The 24,098-nt window shown below is 38.6% G+C and overlaps 1 protein-coding gene across 5 annotated transcripts in view; it reads right to left on the bottom strand.

Moving 5' to 3' along the window:
• GRID1 (glutamate ionotropic receptor delta type subunit 1) overlaps positions 1–24,098 on the bottom strand; it is a 485,558-nt gene that overhangs the window by 347,716 nt on the left and 113,744 nt on the right. The window contains exon 3 of one of the 5 annotated variants that reach the window (XM_077183336.1): positions 20,165–20,243. The exons of the other annotated variants lie outside the window; for them this stretch is intronic. The gene's annotated coding sequence lies outside the window, so the exon portion shown is untranslated. The remainder of the gene's footprint in view (positions 1–20,164; positions 20,244–24,098) is intronic. 5 annotated transcript variants of the gene reach the window in all.

Raw genomic sequence — 24,098 nt, 5'->3', positions numbered from 1 at the left:
CAAGAACCTTGCCTAAAAGGGAAAAGTCTCCTTCCTCCCACAGAATAATTATGAGGCAGTAGCTGAAAACCTGGCTGCAATGGACAAACAATAAACACACTTTACCTGGTTTTTTTTGTTCTTGTTGTTTAAGAAATTACATGGTCTAGCTTAACCCTGCATGGCAAGCCTGTATTTGCATCATCTGTAATCCCTGAGATAATGTTATGGTCTCTGGGGTGTCTCTGGTTTAATGCAAGTTATTGGAGAATGGTATGAATTATCTCTGCAGTGATTTCACACTGAATTTGTAGTGGTATGTAGCAAGCAGAAAAAAAAATGGACAGACACACACAATATTTTATCTTCCTTCCAGAAAACAAATGGCAATAACATCTGTAATACACCCACAAACAGAACCCTAGGCTTAGAAGTCTTACAACAAAATACTTAACTAAGATGGAAAATAGTATAACTTGTATTGAAATCAAAATGAGCATTTTCTCCCAGCTAGCCCCCCCACCCAAAAAAAGTCATTACTTAAAGATACAATGAAATCTAGAAATCATATTCTTTAGTAATTATATTTACCTCACCCATAAAAACAACCAACATCAAGTTCTTTGTATCTGATCATTCTGTGTAGATACAAAATACTATTGTGTTTAGCTAATATAGGAAAGACAGTAATATTCAGTGTTTGTGTCTCACTTATAATCAGTTTTTCTCTGAAATAAAAGAAAAATATGAATCCACTTTATGCTTCCTCTCCTATTCTTCCTACTCCCCTCTCCTCATCTACTTTTTTATTAATCCTTTGTTTGGGATGTATGCTTTATGAGGCAGAATAGATGACAAGGGAAAAGACACATGCAATGAAATGAGCTGTTGAATTGTTTCCACTTTGTCATGTGTAATAGAGTTAGTGCTCTCACAAATTATTTGCAAAAAAAAATAGTTTGGCAACAACTTAAGCTGAGGGAGGGTAAAACAAAGAAAATAATGTAATTAATTTTTTAAAATTTATTGACATTAGCCTAGGATCACAGACACAGTAATACTATTTTCAAAAATCTACCATAGAACTCTAGTTCTGACTGAGAATTAACTGAGTATGAATTCATTTTCTAAGTGAGCATCTTTACAGCACAACCTTATCCATTCTGCTTTTGGTTATTTTCCACTTACACTGCTTCATTTAAACTCTAGTAACCCAAAACCAGGCTTTGATTCTAGTTCAAGATATTTTTAGCTGGATATGACAGAAATACAAGTTAGTTGGTGTATGTTGCTACCATGTGCATAATAATTCAGAGACAAAAATTTCTAAGGACTTAGTAACAGTTTCTCCTTATTGCATGATATTAACACAAATTTAGATTACAGCTTTGTTAACAATGCCAAACTGTTCACAGCCCTCTTTAGACATTCTTCTCCACAACATGAAGTAATACATGTCTGAGCAAGTATTGATGCCCAAATGAATCTGTACTTGGAGATTGTTGGAGTTGCCAGGATAACCAACTCCAAGGATCACACTCTCCTAAAACATTAGTGTTCCAACACTTCACATCAGCTTCCAACTAAGAAATTATATTCTGCAAATTAACAAGTGGGGCTTACAGAAAAAAAATTTTATTTAATCCATCGTGTATTTCTCAGAAAGTCACTGAAAATGCACTGATAGCAACTTGGAATCAAACTTCTCAGGTTAAGGCTCTCAGACAGTTTCTTTAATTCACAGAAGAGACAACATCTCCCCAGTAAAGCCCCCTGCTGATGCCAGTAATGAGCAGAGCCCAGCACTTCACTTTGCTGTGCATGACTATGTCCTACTTTAGTGTTGCTCAGGTAAAGTTTTGGCAAATCCTGGTATTTCTACAAGGAGTTTGCTTTGATAATTCAGAAACATTTTTAAATCTTCTAATTTCTGATTTTAATGTTTATCTGGTACATGTAACCTAGATTACCCAAGATCTTATAAGCAGCCTATGTAGAAATGATCACTCAACTTAGTATTCATCAAGTTTTTCATATGTTTACTTTTTACCTGTAAAGCACAGAAGAAATTTGGAACCTGAAGTAAAGACCATCTGTAGTGGGCAAACTTCATTATCAGCCTATACTAAAATAGATCCCTATTTAAAAATGATGATGCTTGTTTATTAGACTTATTGGACTGTTGCTTCAGTCAGACAAGTACTTGTGAAGAGAAATGCAGTTTTTCTGTTGAATCAATAAGGCTGAGATGTTCTGAAACGTGACAAATCAAGTTGTGTAATGTTCAAATTCACATTATGCCATTTATTTAAAAACACAAAGGTTTTGAAACAGCTACTATCACAGAACCAACACAACTTTACATTGTTTTGTGTTTTTGTTGGGTATTTCTTTCCTCTAATTAAATTAAATTTGGACTGCTGACTACAGAAGCAAATCAAGACAAACAACCACACAAATCTTCCATTCAGCCAGGAAGGACAATAAAAATCCTCAGGAGCCAGGAATTTCCTTGTTAATGAAGTACACACATGCATTCACAGAAGTGCACAATGACAATAAAAATACACATACAACCTGGAATACTGCTTGGGAAAAGAACAATTTTTTTTTAAACATACACTCCCACCCACAGCAGAATATATCACAGGAAAAAAATGGAAAAAAAAAGCAGGGAAGTGTTATTAAAAAGGCTTATTGTTATTAAAAACACTCAGAGGCCTTTCCTGATGGTTACATAAGTACTGTAAAAGCAAGATGTTCTTGGCAATCAGCAGAGCTTCACTGTGCTTGCTACACTGGTTTCATTAACTATTACATCATGCTTAATTTCCATAATTGGCTTCAACTTCACTTTATAAGCTAGTCTAATTTAGTTTTTATGCATATTTTAATTTAATACAGTTTGTTCTTCACTGTAAACCCTTCATGGGCCACATATTCATCCTGCACTACCTCATTTAGAACTTTCCCTAAGAGCAAAATTAAAAGGACAAAGACCACAGTGTCTGGGGAGTGACCTTTTCTCTCAGCTCTGACAGTTGAAACTCTCATCCATCACACACATATTTGACTAGCAAAACCTTCTCATTTTGTGCATCATTTGGTGCACTCAAGACAGAGGACACACTCCCCCCAGAAAGAAAACAACTAAAAAAATACAACTACTAAGAGTTGTATTACTTATATTACTCAATTCTTCCATAAATCTAGGTCTCTGCACTAATTCTCTTTTCCTCACACATGAGACAGTTCAGCTTTTTAGCCTTAACCTTCTTGACTTCACTGTCTATTTCAGTACATTTTCACTCTTTTATCCAGATCCATAGTTAAACATGATCAAATATTCAGGGACTTGGGATCTGGCACATCAGACTCCACAGAGCACCCGCTTCTCCCATAAAAAACCCTCCACTTCTTGTCCTCAGTTTCACTCTTCAGCTACCCTCAACATACCCATCTGCTCTGCTCTCCTGATTCACATCTCCAAATCTGCTTTCATGCTGACAGCTGTAATGATGAGCTAACAAAGGTCATTCCTTCCTTGATGTACTTCTCCTTCTATGTGCTCCACTTTTACTGAGTAAATTCAGAATGTTTACTGATCTAATACATCCAGTTCTCACCTTCTTTCCCCATCTCCACTTCTGTTATACCCTGTTTTCAAATGTCTAAAATTGGAGTGATATCTCCTGAGAGAAGAGTACACACTTTGTTAGCTGAAGCTTGACAACTTTGGTAGCACAGCTTTTGCAGATAGAACATCATCCACAACACTCTAACATACAGAATAAGTGAAAACGTGACACTAACATAATGCAGAGCCCAACAGACTTCACAGCCACTGCCTCTCAAAACACAAGTGCACACTGAAGAAAGCACTGACCTAGAAAGGGAGGAATTACTTGGATGGCTTTGTTATCCACTATGTAGCAAACCTTACTCACTTAAAAGACACAGATGCCCTCTATGCTAGGGAAATGTTTACTTTACTAACATGATTAAGCTCAATAGTTACTCAGAGGTAAGTTCCCTGTATAACTAGGCCTCCAGCTGCTACTTGCATTAAAATAATGGGTACTTGCCCCCTTCTCCTGTGGCCTAATGAAAACACAGTGGAAGAAATAGCCACATAAAGAAGCAATTCCTATGCACCTGTCTCCATTTGAGTGATGCACAACCCGATAGTGCTCACCAGATCAGGAACAAAAGTCTTGGTCTCAAGTAGAAATTAGATACCCATGAACCTTTGGACTTGTGATTTGGAGCCTAAAATTGTCAGTAGCTTATTGGCTTCTACAAAAAAGCCAAACATTAAAAAAAATACAAAAAAGAGAAGCTTGTGATGACTAAGAATACAATTACATTATGTATCAACTTTCAGAAAAAAAATCTTTATTCGTAGACTGAATGTGATCCAGCCACAACAATTTAATATGCCCCAGTAATCCTCTAAATCTTAGATTTGTACATCACGCAACCCACAGCACTTCCCAAATAGTTCTGAAAATAAATAGGTCAGGAGTCATATTTATCAGTTAATATGATATTATAAGGCTCAGATTAGGACAGGGACACTGGGAAACTGGCCACAGAGTCACTCTTTGCCATAAGCCAATAACCCATCAGCAATGACACGCACAGCTGACTGAGCTGCCTTCAGGAGCCCAGGAGCAGACTTGTGGCAGGTCTCAGAGCACTCAGGGACCAGCCTGGTCTGCCAGCAGAATCCCATGGGACATGAGGGGAGATGCAGGGATGCTTTACACACTGTCCCATTCTCCAACTACTTTTTGGAAGTTAGAGGAAAAATTAATATAAATTTCACTGAGTTCCTATATAAGATTTCTACTTCACCAATTTTAGTTCTCACAAAACACGCAAGTAGTTTTAAAGGTTTCAAATTTTGAGCAGGTATGAGCCACACAGTACGGGTCTAGACTTTAAAAACCTTTACTTGCATAAGCTTTATCTATACCCTCCTGAAATAATTAAGAGTAAATTTACTCACTAGTTTTAGTGGCAATAGGATCAGGGGCCTGATTTACAAGTGGTCAAGAGAACACAGAGTCACTGAGTTTTTATAGCAGTCCTAAATTATTTCCCATTACAAGATAATTTTTTCTTCTGTCTCCTCCCCTCTTCCAAGTACTTATTAACCAAAGGTTTGAAGCTGAAGATAAGCCATCAAGTAATAGAACCTTAAAGCAGTTTTTTTATCACTAATCTTTCATAATGCCTAAAGCCCTTCACAAGTCAGTACCATTCTGTTGCATTTGTCTCAGATGTAAGGGTCCCTAGAGGGAATGCTAGACAACTCTGGAGCAAGAAAGACATTAACTCACAACAAACACCATCAGAACACGTTAGACTGAGACTTGCAGGCTATTTCTGTAGCATCATAGAAGCACATCCAATTCCCAATACCAAGCCAACACCAAAGGGGTTTTCCCCTCAGAAATTTGAAAGCCTGTAAGTAATTCATAGGTACAAAGCCTGCTGCCTGGATCCAGTTCAGCAGAGCGGTAATTCCTCAATCTGAGTTAAGTGGGTTCCTTTCTCATCACCAGCAACACACTCTGCTCATTGTGCCTTTGAGCAGCAGGAGCTTCCTGTCCTAGATCTTGGCAGAGGGAGCTGCATTCTGACAGGGTTTATGCCACTTGGTAGGAGTTGACTTCCAGCCATTGCAGCACTTCAGATACCAAACAGAGCCCTTCAACAAGAAACTCTGAAGTGCCAAAGTCTCTTTTGTGCCACAGAGTCGGGTACTTCAATCTAGAGTATGTTTTACTTTCTTCCTAAATCACAGCTATCCTCTTGGCAATACAGGACACGTTATCCACCATCAGTTTTTCAGTCCTTCCAAAACCAGAGTTATACTTGATGGGCCAGTTATTTCTTGGGCACAGTACATAACTGGTTAGAGCATACAGCACCTTGGGAGAGCAGCAGCTACAGGATTTTCTGATTTGCAGAAGGAGATGGTGAAATGACAGCTCCAAACCCTGAGCAAGTGGCCGAGTGCTTTGTGCCAAGCTCCTGGATAGGCTCCCAGCTGCCTTCCCTGTGCCTCAGGTCAGCCCTAACCTGCTTATCCCTCTGTTATCTCACTCTCAGCCTCTCCAAACCTGAGGCAGCCAAACAGGATCGAGCTGTGAAGTAGGGTAAGGCACAACCTGAAAACAACCTCCACTTCCACAGAGTGAAATCAAGCACAAGCAGCTAAAGGGGAAAGGCTGCTGCGCACACTTACGTAGCTGCCAAGGGCCTATCAACCCTCAGACTCTTTTCACAAAGGCAAAAGGAGATTCTCCACAACTTTTAAGACTCAGAACAGCTTTTTTTTCTTTTTTTTTCCCCACAAGAGCTGCCTACTTCAAGAGGATACAAAGTTAAGGCTGGGTGAGATCTTTCAGCTCAGGTCTTCCTCTCAACTCAGAAAACAAAAAGAATGTAGGACTAACAGCAGGATTTGGTAACACGGTGATAAATTAAGTTCTTAAGATTTGCCTTCATAAAAATCAAACACTCTGCACATTTTTTAGGGCAAAGTATTGCTGATGCTTCTAGCAAAGTACTTCCATTTTTAATTGGTTTTTAGTCCTCTACACTGATTTTTTTAACCCTTTTATCAATTTGAAGTCCTTAATTTCACTGATTTTAATGCTATAAAAGTTCCATTTACAATGCATTACATCTGTTGATATAGATTTAATACATCAATATCATGAAACTATTACTTGGCCAAGTAAAGGTTTCACTCAACCCTAAAGACTTTTTTCTGCTGTTTAAAATCATTAAAGAAATATCTCATGTTTTGTCAATGCATGTTTTCTTCCCTGATTTTAAGAATTGCTGAAGTAAACAAATAATAATTTTAAAATAAGTACTACGTTAATATAATCTGTATACCAATAAGCTTTTGAAAAGGAGAGACTTTCCAGCCTTCTAAAGCAATGTGTGGTTGGAGTTTTTGTTTGTACATAAATACCTCCCAGTCTTGAACAGTGCTTGAGAGAAGCCAGAATCACACGTGACAAAACAAGGAGGTAAAATGGATTCATTTACATACTAAGATATTCCTACAGGTCTGTGAGCACCCTAACCTGCTTTTTATCATCAATGACAACAAGACATTAAATTTAAACTCCTAAAACAGCATTTTGAGCTTAACTTTTTATATATAATAATACAAAATTTTAAAGTATATAAAGTATTACATATCTTGTATAGTTTATTATTATATATATTGAAATACATGGTTTAAGTTAATTGTACAAATATATTCTAGAAAACTATAAAATACAGCACTCAAACCACATTACCTAGAAATTACAGGGAAATCTCTTGCAAAGATCATGGCCTAAAACAGCAGAAAACCACTTGGTAGCTATTTGGAGTTAGGGCTATGAGTCAAGAGCTGAGGGAATTTCTCCATGTAGTAGCTTACCTTGTGTCACTAAATGCCCTTTGGAAAAAATGTGTAATTGACTCCTAGTTATTGAACAAAATTCACTTATAAAATCACCACATGGTTTAATTAATGTTTATAAGCTACCCACTGTTTTTGCTTTGCACACATCTCCCCAAAAACCCCTACAAAAAAAAGTTACTTACACAGCACAGATTGCCTAACCAGGCTTGGCTCAGTCTTGCTTGCATTGTTATATAATGGTTAATTCTATGATATATAGTGGTTAATTCTATGATCCCACTTCCCCCCTACAAGCCTTCCTGTGCCATCCAAGGCACTGAGGAGAAATGAAGCTCACTAACCAGACTGAAAAAGAAAGAAAAATATTTCCTATGTCTATTTTTTCTTTTCCAGTTTTACCTTCTAAAACAGATGTTTACCAGAATTTTTCTGTGCTGTTTGGATTTTTTTAGTGTTTTGATGCTTCATAAAATTATGTCACTCATTGCACCAGTTCTGCACACAGGATGGTGAGCATACAAACATACAAAATATTGAAAAAACATTCAAAACCAGTGAAATCAGCCCAGATATGGATCCTCAGTATTACCTATGGCATAGCCTAGCTTAGCTCCCAGCCATATTTCTCACATCTATTGATGACCACAAGTATTGCAAAGCAAACTGAGGCATCATGACAAGTCAGATGAAATTACCAACCTATAGAAAGTTTGGGTTAGGGAATTTGCTTAGCATTTTGCTAGAGTTTTCCTAAAAATGCAGGAAAAAGGCTTCACAAACAGTTTTATCCTTTTGGAACTTTTATATAAATCATTCCCCTATTGAAATCCAAGGGCTCCTCAGAGATATTTGATGTTCACTGTCCAGGGTTGGGTTTTTCTAGTTTGCTTGTTTGTGGGGTTTTTTTAGTTTGTTCATTTTCTCGTTGTCACTTTGTTAGGGTTTTTCTCTGTTCTCTTTCTGGGTTTTTTCCTCTTTGGAGGGGAAGAGTTGATTTTGCTGGGGCTTTTTTTCTTCCATTCTGAAGCAGCTGAGAGCTCTTTTAAGCTTTGAAAGAGCAACAAAATTGAGATCTCTTATCTTGGACCTAAGAAGCTTGTAGATACCAGGAGAGTGATAGCGCCCGAGGTTATCAGCCAGAGCAACCGTGCCTTGGCAGCCAATACAGAGCTTGCACTGAATCCATGGAATCCAGCCCTTTCCTGACTATTACATACTTCAGCAACTCCTTTCGGTTTGAGAGGGTGACCCCTGCTCTGGTGCTCTCCCACTCTGCAGGTCCACAGGCCACATTCAGCATGCTGGCACATCCCATGAGCTGCCAGCACACAGCTGATGCTCTTTTCCATAGCAGTCCGAATCTCCCTACAACACATTCCCCTTCACACATGCCTCACAGAAGGAGATAAAGATACACAGGCAGAAGCCAATTACTTCGGATCAAAAAGAGAGATTAGCAAAAGAACAAACAGCAGTTAAGATACTCAAAGGCGGTGAGAACTGGGCACCTAATTCCCATTTGGCACCTCCCTGTCACAGCTCAATCATTTGCCAGAAGTTTTCTTTCAGAAAAAAATCTGTATTCTGTTGCTCACATTCCACAGTTTCAACTTAAAAAGAGGAAAAAAAAACTCACGAGACCAAGCATTGATAGAGAACAATTTTTCACCATACAAGAATCTTCCAGAACAAGCCCACCAGTTAAATGTCATTGATAATCACCAAATATACTGCTTATGGTCCAAGACTTTCTTCAAAGGAGGGAACTACTTTCCATCTGAGAGAACAGACTAGCTATAAAAACCCATTTTTTGCTGGTTTTTTTTAATGTTTGTTTCTAAAACTTAAACCAAACACTTTAGATACACCCAAGGACTTTCATAACTGGCTCCACTTAGAACTCATTCATTGGCATTCATTCAAATGTGCTTAATACTATAGACACACATTCTTAAGTGATTACACTTTATGGTGCTTTAGTCTTTGAGGATTGCTAATGGGATACAAACTTTTCCACTCCATTTGGGTAATTAAAAACCACTTTTCCCTATATCCAGGCTGAGGCAATGTTCAAATCCTATCTGCTTCCTGGCAAATAACAAATGAACAGGACAGGATAAAAGGACCATGTAGAATAAAAAGGATTTATCTTCCCTTTAAAGAGGGGAAAGCATGCAGCAAGGTCATTTCCCACAGACAAATTGGAAATCATCACCCTTTCAGTTGATACCATTTTTCCTTGACAAGTGCATAAGTCTTAAATGTTTTCAACTTGACACTGTATATTTTTTTTAAAAGCTAGCACAGAACTCCAGTTACACATTACACTTTCTTAGTTTTTTAAGCATCAATTTTCTTCTTGCTTCAGAAAAATCCCATTACCTACCATCAACATCTTCATCTCATTAAAAGCCATACATAATTACTCAGTCTCCATGGATTATTCAAAGTACTCACATAAGCTTGCTTTCTGCTTACTCTGCTCCTTCCATGCTCCCACCCCTCTATACATGGCTCGGGCCAATGAGATACTTGGCCATAAGAAAAGCAGCCATTGTCATCTGCAGCAAAAAGAAGGCAGGTTCACAAAGCTTTGCCAAAGTAGGCTCTCTCAGAAACTGCTGTAAGAAAAAAAATCTTGCCTAAAGTCACTGCAAGGCCTGACTGAGGAAAAAAAACCATGGTTTTCTATTCTTAAAAAAAAAGTCCCTCAAGAAGATATTTCTTTTCATTTACACCAACTCATTAGCTGCCAAAATTGACCTCTGCTGTAAAACCACATATCTCCCTTCCAAATGGCATTTTCATTAAAATGAAATGCCTCTCGAAGCCTTTGGAGAATTTGCATTTAGTAGACACAGCACACTGTCATCAAATTGTACACAATTAACCTGAAATTAGAATGAACTACAGAAAAGCAATTAAAGTAAACTATCAAAGAAATGAAAAAAAAATTGGTAACTCTTCAGCAAACATATTTTTGAACAAAGGCAGATGGGCTTGCAACAGGTCTATTCAAGAGAGGTCCAAGACACACCACACAGTAGAGTGTAAATCTGCCATTCTAAAAGCTTGCCAGGTAAGTTTGTCCTGACATGACAGATTTTGCTGAAGTTTTTCTCCAATGTTCTCTTCAGCATCTATCATCAACACCTGAATTGGAAGAAACCATGTTCTTCTCGCCTATGGACCCTCACTGCCTAAGGTAAGAATGGACATAACCAGACAGTGCATTCTTTGGGGTTTGCTTGGCAAGGTGGTTTTCATCGTCGTTTTGTTTTTTAAAGAAGGCAGAAAGCAATTAAGAAGCCAAGACAGGAACAAATCACCATGCACTGTCTGGTGGAGGACTCTCAGTAGCAAAGCTTACAGGCTCCTCAGCTCAACAGCTTGATGAAAAGTCCTGACCAAGGCACTGGGGTCTTGGCATTTACCTCACTCTGTTTTGGATTAACTCCTACAGAGCAGCAGAATTCAAAGATCAGACTCATATCATGACAGATTTCATGGAAACCTGCTTCCCATTCCACACCTACAAAACACTCAATAATGTTCTCAGTGAGTCACAGCCCTACAGTAGCAAACAATTGTTCTCTACACCAAAGAAAGACACAAGGTCATCTTCAGGCAAACTTCCTTCCCAGAGCTGATCTTAAAATTACCATTAGTAAAGGCACTGGCATCACACCAGTTGTTTCAGAGCGTGACAAAGGCAGAAAAGATAAGATGATGCTGTGACTTTTCCTTCTATCACAATGACTCTTCCCTTCCTGTGTCTTGTTTGCAGGAACCAAAGCTTCCACTTAACCGTGCTGACTCCCATTTTGGCACCAAGTCCCTTCTCTGCATTCTAACCACCTTTCCTATTGCCACAGCAGCACTTCACCTCAGTTCTTGAGCCTGAAGCAATAGGCCCTGGCCATAATGGATAAGCACTAGGGATGGAGGGAAGGAATAGAAAAGCTCCCTCTCACAACAATTGGATTACTGCTGAATTCTGAGGACAGCAAGCACAAAAGGAACCAAGACCTGTTGCTTTGCAAGAGTAGCTCAGTCCTAAGTTCCACACACATCAGGGTATGGAGAAAACCGAGCACGACAATCTCTATGGTAACCAAACTGCTTTTATTCTTTTTTTTTTTACCCAGGAGACTCCTTTTAAAATATAGATGCTTAAAGCATATTTCACAGTCTGGTTTTGAAAATGTGGATGGAAATAGAAGAGCTTTACTTAGCACTACTTAAATAACAACAAAAAAGTCCTTACAGCAAAAGCACAACCACGTGTCCCTTGCCCACTCTCCAAAAATAGCCCAACAATCAAATGTTAACAAGTCACAACAATCTGAAAAACTAACCCAAAGTCATGTATTTTACAGCATTCCTAGGGGAATATTATGCCTGGAAGAAAAACCTCTTGAGTCTTCGCTAATTCTCTGTAGCTTTTATAAATAATCCTAAAATTCAGACCTAAAAAAATACTATCAGTCTTGAGCTTCTCATTAACAGGACATAAATAGGTTTCTTCTCTCTAACCTTTAGGTTAGCTTCAGAGAATGCAACTGAAATTCTAACAAGTTTTAAGAGTGGCAGGTAGTATTTTCAGGCTGCCATTATCACAAACAAATGGCCATATCCCTTGGAAAATTACATAGCCTTCAACCACTTTTAAGTGAACATTGTTCCATGTCCTGCTCTACTACAACAATCTCACCAATTCATTAACATTTCTTGAGAGATTAGGAAGGACAGACTATAATAGTCCTACTCCAGTTTCTCCTAATTTCATTTGAATCCAGAAGTTTTGAGATATTTTGTGGGTTTTGTACATTTTCTCCTCTTGAATTATAATGGATCTACCACCTTGCTTAGAATAATTCCATGGAAGTTTTCAAATTCTTTAATGTAGCACCTGATCACATATATACATCAGCATTGCTGTGTTGTACTACATAAAATAAGTAGAAGTTTAGTTAAAGTAAACTACAAATGCCACCTTGATTTTTTTTTTGTCTCTGCAAAAATTTCTAACTAAACTTGTGAGTTTTTAAATCATTTGAATTCATATTTGCACTATGTACATTAGAAACTACAAGCCCAAGTATTTAATGAGACCCAAAATTGAAAAAAAAGGGAAAAAACCAGAACAATTTTCACAAGATACTCTTTAAATTATTTGTACCTCATAATCAGCATGGGGAACTTGTGACTGGGGAATTCCTATAGCATATGGATTTTAATTCCAAATCATTCTAACCTAAACAGTTGGAAAAATTTACCTCCTCACACCACCTGCTTAATACAACTCTCTATCCCAGAGCTGTATCCTGCTTTGAGGCCACACAGCTACCAAAATTGTTACATTCTAGACTCACAAGCAGGATCCTCAGATTCCTAACTGTTGATCTTCCAGAGTGTTTTAAAAAAGTGTCCAAAATAATAACCACAGTAACAGATTCTGGGTAGAGTATGCAGTGTCCAAAGGATTTGTAGTGCCATTTACAAGCCAGGATGACAACCACAGTGCATCACATGTATTTGATTTTTATTTTTAGGTACTTTTAGGTAGCAGTTTCTAATTTAAAGGATTCAACCTGTTCTTACACCAGCTACTTCACATGACCTCCACTGCCAGATGGAGCTATATTACTTCCAAGTCAAACCTGAGGGAGTTGGCTTGTGGTTTAGAGTAGGGGAAAATGAGGGAAGATGTCACGGGGGTGTTTTGCCTTTTTTAATTGCACACAGGGCTATTTTTTCTGCACCTGTAGGGAAGGCATTCTGCTGGTCTCAATTATGTTTTTTGTTGCAGGTACAGTGGAGCATAGCGACAGTAATGGAAAAACATCACATGAGCTCTACAGATCACTGAAGGCTGCTCCCAATTTTCAAAGGGACAGTCTGTTCATACTTTATGATCCACGCATTCAGCACACAGTTATTTCACCACCCTCCCTCCCAGAGCAAAGACCCAAAGACCACCTCATCCACGCAGCTCAACAAGGATGCTGCAGCTGGAAATTAAAAGGGGGGAGGAATGATTGTGTAGTGTTTGAGAGGTTTGTGCCACTACATCCTCCCACTCCCATGGCCAACAGAAGCAGAAGGTATAGGCTCAAACAATAAATGAGGCTTCAAAAATATCCACCTCTTCCTATACAAAATAGTGTGTTTTGTAAAGACTTTGATTACTACTTCAACATCCTCTCCCACAATACTTTTATTTAATTCTGGTTGGCTTATCCAGTCACTCAGTAACCTAATACTACTTTTCATGTTGTATCATCTCATTGATTTTTTAAATATCTATGCCAGTTATTTGGTATTAATTTTTATATTTTGATTATAAATTCATGATAGAAGGGGCAGAACTGACAGCTGTAATTCACAGACCAGTATTAAACCAGTAAATTAACCCGTATAAACACTGAATTTCTGCCAACAGCTCTCAACCTCTCAAATTATTAAGTGTGAATTACAATAACAAATAGATGAGGCAGGAAGGAAATAATTTTAATAATTACTGAATTATGCATATTAAGATAAGACTTAGAATCTTAATTAAACCCTGGCCTTTACTCAAGGACTGTATAGGCAAGTAAGCAAAATCATTAGTCACGACAGGCACAATAAAATGGGTGAGTATTGATAACTGCAGGCAGTTCTCAAGCAGTCCTCTTCCCTGGACTATGCATAAAACTTGAAAAAAAATTAATTGAAATGTTCTATGTGAAAGATTGCAATAGAAAAAAGTCACTAATACTTTGATGCAATAAAGAACAGCATTATATATTTTCAACGTTTCCATGTATCTTGTAATTATGCAGTAATGCTTGTTTATATGCAGAACCCTGCTTGGCAGGGCATACAAATATAACAAGGAACAATTTTTCTGTCCTAGTTAGCCATCCCTAATTCCTCCTCAGTACAAGCAACTGTGTGAGGCTTGGAATTTCATTTACAAAGTGGTTTCTATGCCGCAGTTGCTCTGCATGCAGTGCCACAGGTGCCCTTGGTGCTTTGCAGACAGAGCAGCGAGTCTGTAGAATGCAGACACTGGAAGTACCTGCTGCATTGTTCCTGAAGTCTGGAAACGCACCTGCAAGTCTGGTTTCTATCATCTACAGCAAATGAAAACTGCACAGTTTACTCATGCCCACAAAGCATCTCAAAACCAGCAATGTTTATCCCCAACACTGGCACACGACCCCATACGAAAGTTGCACGTGGAAAAATGCACAGATGTCAGGTATCAAGGGATCAGAAACAAAATGCTCTCTTACAGGGTTCTGCTGGAACTGCTGATAACCAGGGGAAGCCTTCATTGCTCCCGATTCCCCCAGTGAGGATACAAGCTGCTGCTGTGTCTCCCCAGGACTGAAGGAAACACCTGGCCACACCCATGGCAACTCAGTGCTGTGGATCCAGTGAGGCTGGGCAAGTCTTTCCCTAAATTTAGTGCTTACGAATCCTGTAAGACAATCCTTTTGGCAGAAGATATTAATTCTACTCATTCATTTTCTATTTCAACTACACATTTGAAAAACAGTCCTATTTTACATTGCCAGTTATAAAGTTTCCTTTAAATTAATGCTCTGGAGCTGGTCACAAAACCCTCAGACAAAAATCACATAAAATAAAGATAGGCACCTAACCAGATCAAATCTCATGGGCACCAGTATAAATCACAGAGAGCACAGCATTAGCCAGCCTTCATGTGCATTTGCAAACACATTTGAAGGTTTTCATTTTATTCATTACTCACTGGCATCAAGCCACAGGTAAACTGCCTCTGGCAGCAAAACAAACAGGGTAGGTGGCAAGGAGTGGACAAAGAGAGAAGGAGGGAATAGGTGATGGAAACAGGTACAGAAAACATTTGTCCATTCTCTTATAGTCTACTTCTTGTATAAAGCATCAGCTACCACACAGTTTCAACTTCCTGAGCTGAAGTGGACTGAGGACTTGACTATTCCTTCCCTAATGGAGATCAGAACCACACTCTGATAAATAAATAAAGCCACATCCCAAATATACCACAGGCTGGCCCAGTAACTGAGTAGAAATCTTGAAACATGAGCCCTTCCCCAAATGCATGGCTGTTCAGACACTCTGCACAAAAAAAAAAAAAAAGGAAGATGAGCCAGAACAGCATTTGATCTTTTTTCTACTTCCAAGTACATTTCTGCACAGACACTACCAGAAAAAAAAAATTATTCTTTCTGTACATACTGCATCCTGCATGCAGGAATTTTATTAGACATCCTCACTGGCAGACTAAGTTCACCCGAACAGTAAATGAGGATGTTTAACACTCTCACCTGCTGCCCATACAGGAAATTTTTTTCTGCTCCTTACCACTACAGGAAAGAAGAAAAAGCTCTTGAATTTGCATTTGTAAATAGACCTGATCTTCAACCTCTCACCTACAGTTCCTACATTACAACATACATGATTCAAAAAATGCAAGCATTAGATTATGGTTTAGTAAGTTCTATCACCCAAGATGAGATCCTGAAATACTTGGGGCTGGGCTGATTTTTGAGAACATCGTAAGGCTGCTAAAACTCAAGGGGATTGGTAGTAAAAGCAAGAATTCTTATATTATAACAACTCCATTCCATCATCATTCAAGGTAACTTCACACAAACAGACAGATTTTCTTTGTCATGGCTAGACTTCACTTTGAAGAGTAATGGAGCATTTGTTTGTTTTAAAGGAACTTATCTTATTGTGGAAATAAAAATTGTATAAGCTGTTTGTACCTACTGGAAAATAGGACAGTTACAGTACAATTCCTACCATGAGAACATCTTTCAAATCATTAAGAAGCCAGCTACTTGACAGGGTACTGGTAGCCCTAAAGTAGATGCACAGCTGGACAAGCATAAATCCCCTATTTTAAATTGGGCTTATCCCTTTGCTAGTCAGACAATAGTTTCAATTTTGCAATTCCACTGCCCAGGCGCTATGTGAGTTGTAAATCCTCTCTCACAAAGAGCTGAATTCTCTTCTTCAAGTATTGTTATGAAATAAACATATTGATCTCTGAGACCTTTTGAAGCTGGGAACCAGCTCCAGGAAAGGAAACTCAAAGCTATGCTGGCATGCAATGCATTATTCCCTCAATTTTTCAATCAAGTATGCAAGCAGAGAGGAGACTGCATCAGAGAAAATTGGAGAATGAGCTGCCTTTGTTCAAATGGGAAAACTCTCTGACTGAGGAATCAAATCTACCTCAGTAGAGCAACCAGCTGCACCTGGAGAAAAATAACAGTGTATATTTGTATGTGTTGCTTTCTTGGGAGAGAAATTCTTATAGACCCTGATTTCAAATCATAAACCAAAAAGAAAGATGGAGAGATTTCTGTTGTTAAGTCCTCCCACTACTTCCCACATCCTGCCCTTAATTTTTAATACATGACAGATGAAAACAGGCTATTTCACAGAATCACAGAAGCAATTAGATTGGAAAAGACCTCGGAGATCAAGTCCAACCTATGACCAAACACCACCATGTCAACTAGACCACAGCATTAAGTACCACATCCAGTCTTTCTTTAAACAGCTCTAGGGATGGTACTCCACCAATCTCTGAGCAGCCCATTCCATTTGTTACTAATATTCTAGTTTCTAATTTTTGTATTTAAAAAAAATTTAAATCCTATTTATAAGATCACCGTTAGCTACCCTAGGTAGTTTCTCTACCACCTGTAATATCACACAGATGTCTTCATAGGTGAAAACAAGCACAAAAAGCATATGGAAAGCTTAATGGAAAAAAAATTAAAGCAAGAAGAAAGGTGGGGGGATGGAATTTTAAACTAAGAAACCACAGGTGGAAATATTTGAAATAGCCAGATACTTGTTCCATAAAATAACATTTTGCAGTAAGAGCCTGAAAATTTGTAAACATGAATGCTGGTGTGTGTTCTGTCTTAGACTCTTCAAAGGAAGTATTTACAATGAGCACTTATGTGTATATATAATAAGAGCTGGTTTACCTAAAATAAGCAAGATCCATCTTGCATTAGCAGGTTAGAGAGAGACAGACAGAGAGAATGCATATGTGTTCAATGCATCATAAAACCCCAGTTTTCATCTAGGATGATTTAGAGGAAGAAAGCACATGATGTCAGCAGATCATCCAAATGTGGAACAGACTGCCTGCTAAATAAAATCTGTTGGGGCTGCTGAATGAAACTAAGTTAATTTGGCAGGTGGACTCCTAACCTAAGTTGCTCTTAATTTACAGACACTTTTTGCCAGACAAGGGAGTCTTGCTTACAAGGCATTTGCAGGGTATTAGGATAGAATGCAAATTCAAATATGCTTCATTGTTCCTCAGGAAAATTCCCCAAAGGGTGCAGTGCACTGGAAAATAACAGAGCATCATGCCATCTGGAAATTCACAGTAGCATAGATGCAAATAATTAGAGTTCAGAGTTGCAAAGAGAATCCTTCCCCATTCTCCCACCAGATCTCCACAATTTTGTTTGTTCTAATTCAACCAGACACAGGAAAACTTGTGAACAAATGCAACAAGCAAGGTCACCCCGACAACAAGCAGTCCAAAGCTTTTGGGGCATTTTTGCCCCTAGAGCTTCCAGCTCAGCCACCCCATTAGGAGCACACAGCCCATCTTCCTTGAGCACAGAGCTCACAGCACTGCACTGAGTGACTTGTCTGCTCATTAGCATGGACAGAAGGCACAGGAAACCAAATTCACCATCAAAAGCAACCATGTGCATACCTTGCTGAGCTCTCCCAAATGAGGATGGAGGCTCAGACCTTGGTCAGTGTTCTTAGAAGTGTACAATATGTACAGACATGGCAAGAGTGTCTCCAGCAGGAGTATAGCATTGCCTCTTTATTGCAAAATAATTTTTTCACCTATATAGTGCCACTGAAGAGTTTCACATCAATGTTTATATCTAAAGGATTTTCCTTCTGACTCCATTAAAGTAGAATCTGGGGAAAAAAAGTGGCCTTATGGGGACTTCAGGCCTCCAGCATGAGATATGTTGGTGATTAGCATCATCCCAAGGGCTGCACACAAGCATATTTGAGCAGCCTGTTTAATTCACAGTTCCTTAATGACAATGCCTGTGTCTCTGCTGTAGCAGTTATGCAATCATTCCTTTAGCCTGTGACACAATGACAAGCTAAGATGATGTCAATGAATGTGACAGAGTCCATCCACTCTTTTCTTAATTCTTCTGAGATTACTGACTTCAGGCTGGCAGGGTTTCAAAGTAGAAGAACGTAATAACTCAATCCTGGTTTTTCAGATTAAAAATCTTAGTGTGAGGTAGGGAAGACAGAGAGGAGTGATGGGTCAATAGAGCTGGGTTAGAAGCAGTTCTTATGAAGAGCCAAACAATTACTCTGAATGTTACTTTCAACCAACATTTGAAATGCCCAGAAAACTAACTTTGGAATCATTACACTGAAAAATGTGTAAATCATGTTTCTAGTGTGCATGACTGTATGATTAATCAAAACTAAATACAACTGTTATTGTGCGTTAAACAGCAATCTAAAAAGCACTAAAGTTGAAGAACATTACAATAAATAAGTACTGACCTCTGCACACTAACTAGATTAACTGCAAGATTGTAACAGGCTGAAAATGAAAATGTGTCGATTTTCAGCCTCAGAGGCCTTTAATAAACTATCATTCCTCTTTTATTCATTTGCAAGACCTGAAGTAGCTCCTATTCCTCATTCGTCTAGCAGTCTCCTTTACCAGTGAGGCTGATGATATCTTAAATCACATCAGTGCTCTTGCCACTCCTTTCTCCTACTCTGTACAGAAATCTTTCACCATTCCCCACCAGCTTCATTATATCCATTCTAAAACCTGTCCAGTAAAGACCAGCCCTGTATTCAACAATCAAAGGCCTGCAGAAAAAAGGGTATGAGAAGTCTTGCTTTTCAAATCTTAGCTTCTACTGCAGAATGAGAATAAGTAAGAAAATTCAGGTTTCTTCACAGCTATGAATCAAATTCAAGTCCAGGGAAATTTCCTGGCAGGAATGGGAAAGTAATCCAAAAAAGCACAATTAAGGTCTCTCTTTTTTTATAAAGCAACAATAGAAAGGCCCATTAAATTGCAACTTGAAGAGGGGGAAAACAGTACTTCCTGGTATGAGACATTCAAACAGATCTTGAAACAGTTAAAACAGGAATAAACAACCCTGTTCTGAAGAGGAAGAGACTTACTTACAGACAAAGTAAACTGGACATTTCATGCCCCAAAGAGTCAAAGAAGGAGAGACAAAGCTGAAGAAATTTCCCAGGTCCATGCCCATCATTCTACCTGCTAAACAACCACTTCTCACTACCTCAATATTGTAGCTCTGATAAAATGGTATTTATTAATGGAAGGACTCAACACTCTCTTGTTGCATGATATTCTGCATCACAGCATGACATGAATGAATGCCTTCCAGAAATGAGGCAAGAAGCAAAGGCAGCCAAAAATGTATTTGGAAATAATTCCACATTTTTGCAGGTCATATCTTGAAAATAAATATCCTTTTAGACTACACATATCTCACAACAACCAGCATGCAGCTTATTTGAGTTCTACTGAAACCACCTGTGCTCAATGTAGTCATTCCATCACCACATCCTTCCTCCAGGATAAACATCACAAAGCCTACAAAGCATATCCTCATCTCATGAGGTGAGTAGCCATACAGTAATGTTTCTCAATTTTGGAGATAGAGCCTTCCATCTTACCCAAAGAAGAGCAAGCCAAGTTTTCCAGGTACTTGCATGTTAGCAATTCAGCATTCCCTCACCTGAAATCACTTCTGCCCTGTACAAAAGTAAACAACACAATGTAAATTGTCAGATTTAGGAACAGGTCTGTCAATCCAGGGAAGCTTCACTTCCCTGGAAGTGAAGAATCATTCAGAAGAATCATTCAGAGCTTCACAGATTCTTCTCTGAAGAATCATTCAGAGCTTCACAGAACATCCATTTGCACAGAATTTCATCATATTGGTTGACCAAAACCACTCTTCTTGAGTAACCAACTCATTGAAGAGCTCCCTTCAACGAATTTAAGATAAACTGTGAGCTACATTGAGAGGACTGCTTAGAATTCCCATTAAGAACAATGTATCTCTATCAGAAACACATTTTACTATTTTGTTTCTCTTCCTTTTTTCTTTTCAACATCACACCACTGGCACAGCACTGAAGTATTGTTACAACTATACTTTTCAGGACATGGATCTGTCCTAAAGGGCCTATCATTGATTGTTCTGAATAATACTTCTTAAGATCAAAGGAAAAGATGGAATAGGAATAAGGAGGTCAGCTATTAAAAAAAAAAAAAAAAGGAAAAAAAAAGAAAAAATTCTTAAAGTATTTAAAAACCTAATTATTTTATGATGAAGATCACAGAAAGATCCCTTCCCTTAAGTTGTGAGGTCCTCCTGTAAAGTACATCACCTTTATTTGCCAGACACCATTTCTAATAATTAAACTTCCTGAACTTCTCATTCTGCATGGTGACTTCATGCTGACATCGTTTTGACATAAATTTTCTGACAAATTACTGATTCTTTGCCAGCTAAGAGGCAACTTTCTCACAGTGAAACTGAACATGAGCAACATGAACACCACTCTGCAGCATGGAATTTGTTTTTAAAAAAGACAAGAAATTTAAAAAGAAAAAAAATGTAAGGTTTTCTTACATTAGTTTTAATAAGTTATTTTTGTTTCTGGTGTAGCAGACATAGAAAAACAAGGTAGTTGTGACTGCAGAAGTCAGGAAGAACTGCTGTTAGACAATTTCATTCTCTGCACAGGTTCTCAAAGCATTTTCAGATGACAGAAAATGCAATAGAGCGCAAAAAGCATAATAAAACCCCACATACAAACGCATCTTATTTTACATTGAAGGGCACCACAGGAGAAAGTCACACTGATTTACCCTGTTTTCATGGAGCTATAAAGATAAATAGTGAATGAACAAGCAGAGCTCCATCACCTGTTCCACACAGCTAGGGAGAGTCAGAGCTTGCAGTGACAAAACCACAGCGATGCAAATCATTTAACAGCAGAGAAGTACAGACAATGTACTCGGGGAGGTGACTCGGCTCCCTGGGGCTGGGTCTCCATTTGAAAGCATTGCTTCTGAATACAACTTGCAGGGAATGAAATTACTCTGTTCTGAAGAAAGGTAGAGACCATGGTTCTCTTCAAGCATAACTCACAATCTTCCTGGTGGAAGAACTTTCATGCTAAGATCACTACATGTTTTAGCTTTAAACAAACCCTCAAAAAGGCTTCTGAAAGCAAAATGGTTTTCTGTTCTTTTTGGTATTCTTCCTCACTACAGAACTCTTCACACCTTTGTCAGAACCAGCCAGACACACCACAGCCATGCTTTTGGGTAGAAACAAAAGCATGGAAGATTAATTGGCCACCTTCAGGCACTGAAAGAGATGAGCATTTGAAATAAACATAAGGGTAAGAAAATGAGAAGTAATTAACCTTTCTGGCTCATCTGTCTCCCTGTGCTTGCAACCTGGCATGCAGTTTTGTCACATCAATAAGAAAATATCTGATCTGGATACTGGTACTTTCATCAGCCCAGCACTCTTCAGTGCTCTCTATGAGATGAAAATAAAGCATATTCCTCCATCTGAGCCATCACCAGCATGGAGGTGAGAATAGAGACTATTTCCAAAAGGCAAAAAGCATTAAAAAAATGAAATCTTCATTACAGAAAAAGCTTTTTGGCCATATTTAAGTATCTGGAACAGGTGTGTATAATTGAAAAGTGTTCTGTGAAAACCATTTTTGAATCAATATCCTCTATATGAGGTAACAGTGTGTTTGGGAGTGGGGAACTCAGCTTCTTATATCACCAATCACCTGATCTTTAACTCTACATCAGTCATAACTGGCTGATTCACTGCAGGAGTAGGTTAGATCACCAAAAGAGAGTTTTCAGTGGAAATGTGATAAAGACTTATTCAGGAACAGGCTTGCAATTAAAGCTAAGTTTTCACTAAATCAGAGAAGAAGGGAAAACAAAACAAAACACAAAAAACAAGAAGACTGTGCATTTTTCTGAGCATAATACGAAGACGCAGTCCTACTGTATAATCCTCTGGTCTACTAACCTTGCATTTTGATTTTCCATGATGTCAACAGAAGACTCAGTTCAACAGAAATTACTTACATACAGCCAAATCTTGTTCTAACTAAAAATACAAGAAAGAAAAGCAACAAATTTCTCATGCCACACTGCTGTGCTGAGAATAAAATCCACTGCACAACCCCCTTGCTCCATGCCAACAGCCAAAGAACTTCTCAGCCTCGGTTACTGATATCTTCAGTACATGGGCTGGGGAGGCACAACCACAGCTGGACAAGTGCCCTCTTGGACACTGAGCCAAAGGAATAGCACAGCAGAGCTAGTTGGGATAATTAGCAGTTGTAGGTTAAGATCCAGCAATTCCTAGCACAGAGGCAGTTTTCTTGAAAAAGAAAGTCAAAGAGACACCTGTGAACAGCCCTCCAGTCCCCTAACAAGCAAGGAGTAAAAATTGTCTAACAACAGAACTGAAACTCACTTGTCTAAATTATTTTAAACTCTACTCCTATTGTACCGGGAGGGAAGTAGAACCTCCCATGGGTGTTTTCAGAGTTCACAACAGAGAAGAATCCTTTTTTCCTTAGTATCCTTTTTATCTTAGATAACAATGACATTGTGAAGTGCATGCAGTGATGAAGACCATAGAATTTCACATACATTCAGACTCCTTCCACTTTTACTCCCACCCACTTCCCCCACCACACCCCAGAGTGACAATCTTTTTCAATTTGTCATATGAAAGTCTGTCAAATGAAAATTTTTTCTCCATCACCATATAATCTCCACTGATGAATGATCAGGAATCTCTACCAATTTACACAGATAAAGACTTCAGAAAAATACAAAAGCTTTTCAAACTAACAAAGACTTGACTGATTTGAGTTGCACATAATCTCTAGTCATCTGGAGCTTTAGTTTTCCTGTACAAAACGAGACAGTGATGCTCTCCTGGAGAGCACAGCCACTCATCTTGCATGCCTTGTTCGCTTCCTGCATCACACACACAAGGGGAAGATCAGTGCTGTGCCTGCAGTGCAAAGACTGCTAGTGACAGCAAGACTGCCAAGCTCTAAAGAGAACCTTGCCAGTAAAAATTCTACTAAAAAAAAGGTGCTTTTATGTTTGTGGGTTTTGGGGTTTTTTTTCTATAGGTCAGTAGTTTGAATTCTGTCCAAGTCAACACCACACAAAGGTTGTTATCTGATGCCTGATCTTGAGGTGCTAAACGATCTCAACTCTGACAGCAGAATCTCACCACCTTTGCTCTTTGGGGTCTGCTCTGACATGTCTGAAAGGGGTGATTGCATTTAGCTGCTTTGAGCACAAGCCCACAGAAAAACACCCTCATTAGAACTGTCACCTTTACACCTCTCCACAGAGAAACTAAAGACTTCAGCAAGCAAGGGATCTCATCTCTCCTGAAGCAATTCCCTGAGGACTGAGGCAGCTCATGGACAAAACTTGGACATTACAACCTGTATCTGGATTCACAGGTTACAATTTTCCCTTTGGTTATCAAGACCTTTTTACACAAGGCAATAAAAACTAACAAAGCAA

This window comes from Agelaius phoeniceus, chromosome 9, assembly GCF_051311805.1.
Source record: "Agelaius phoeniceus isolate bAgePho1 chromosome 9, bAgePho1.hap1, whole genome shotgun sequence".
Lineage (NCBI taxonomy): Eukaryota > Metazoa > Chordata > Aves > Passeriformes > Icteridae > Agelaius > Agelaius phoeniceus.
Note: the sequence above shows the minus strand (reverse complement) of the source record. Positions and strands in the feature narration are given on the sequence as shown.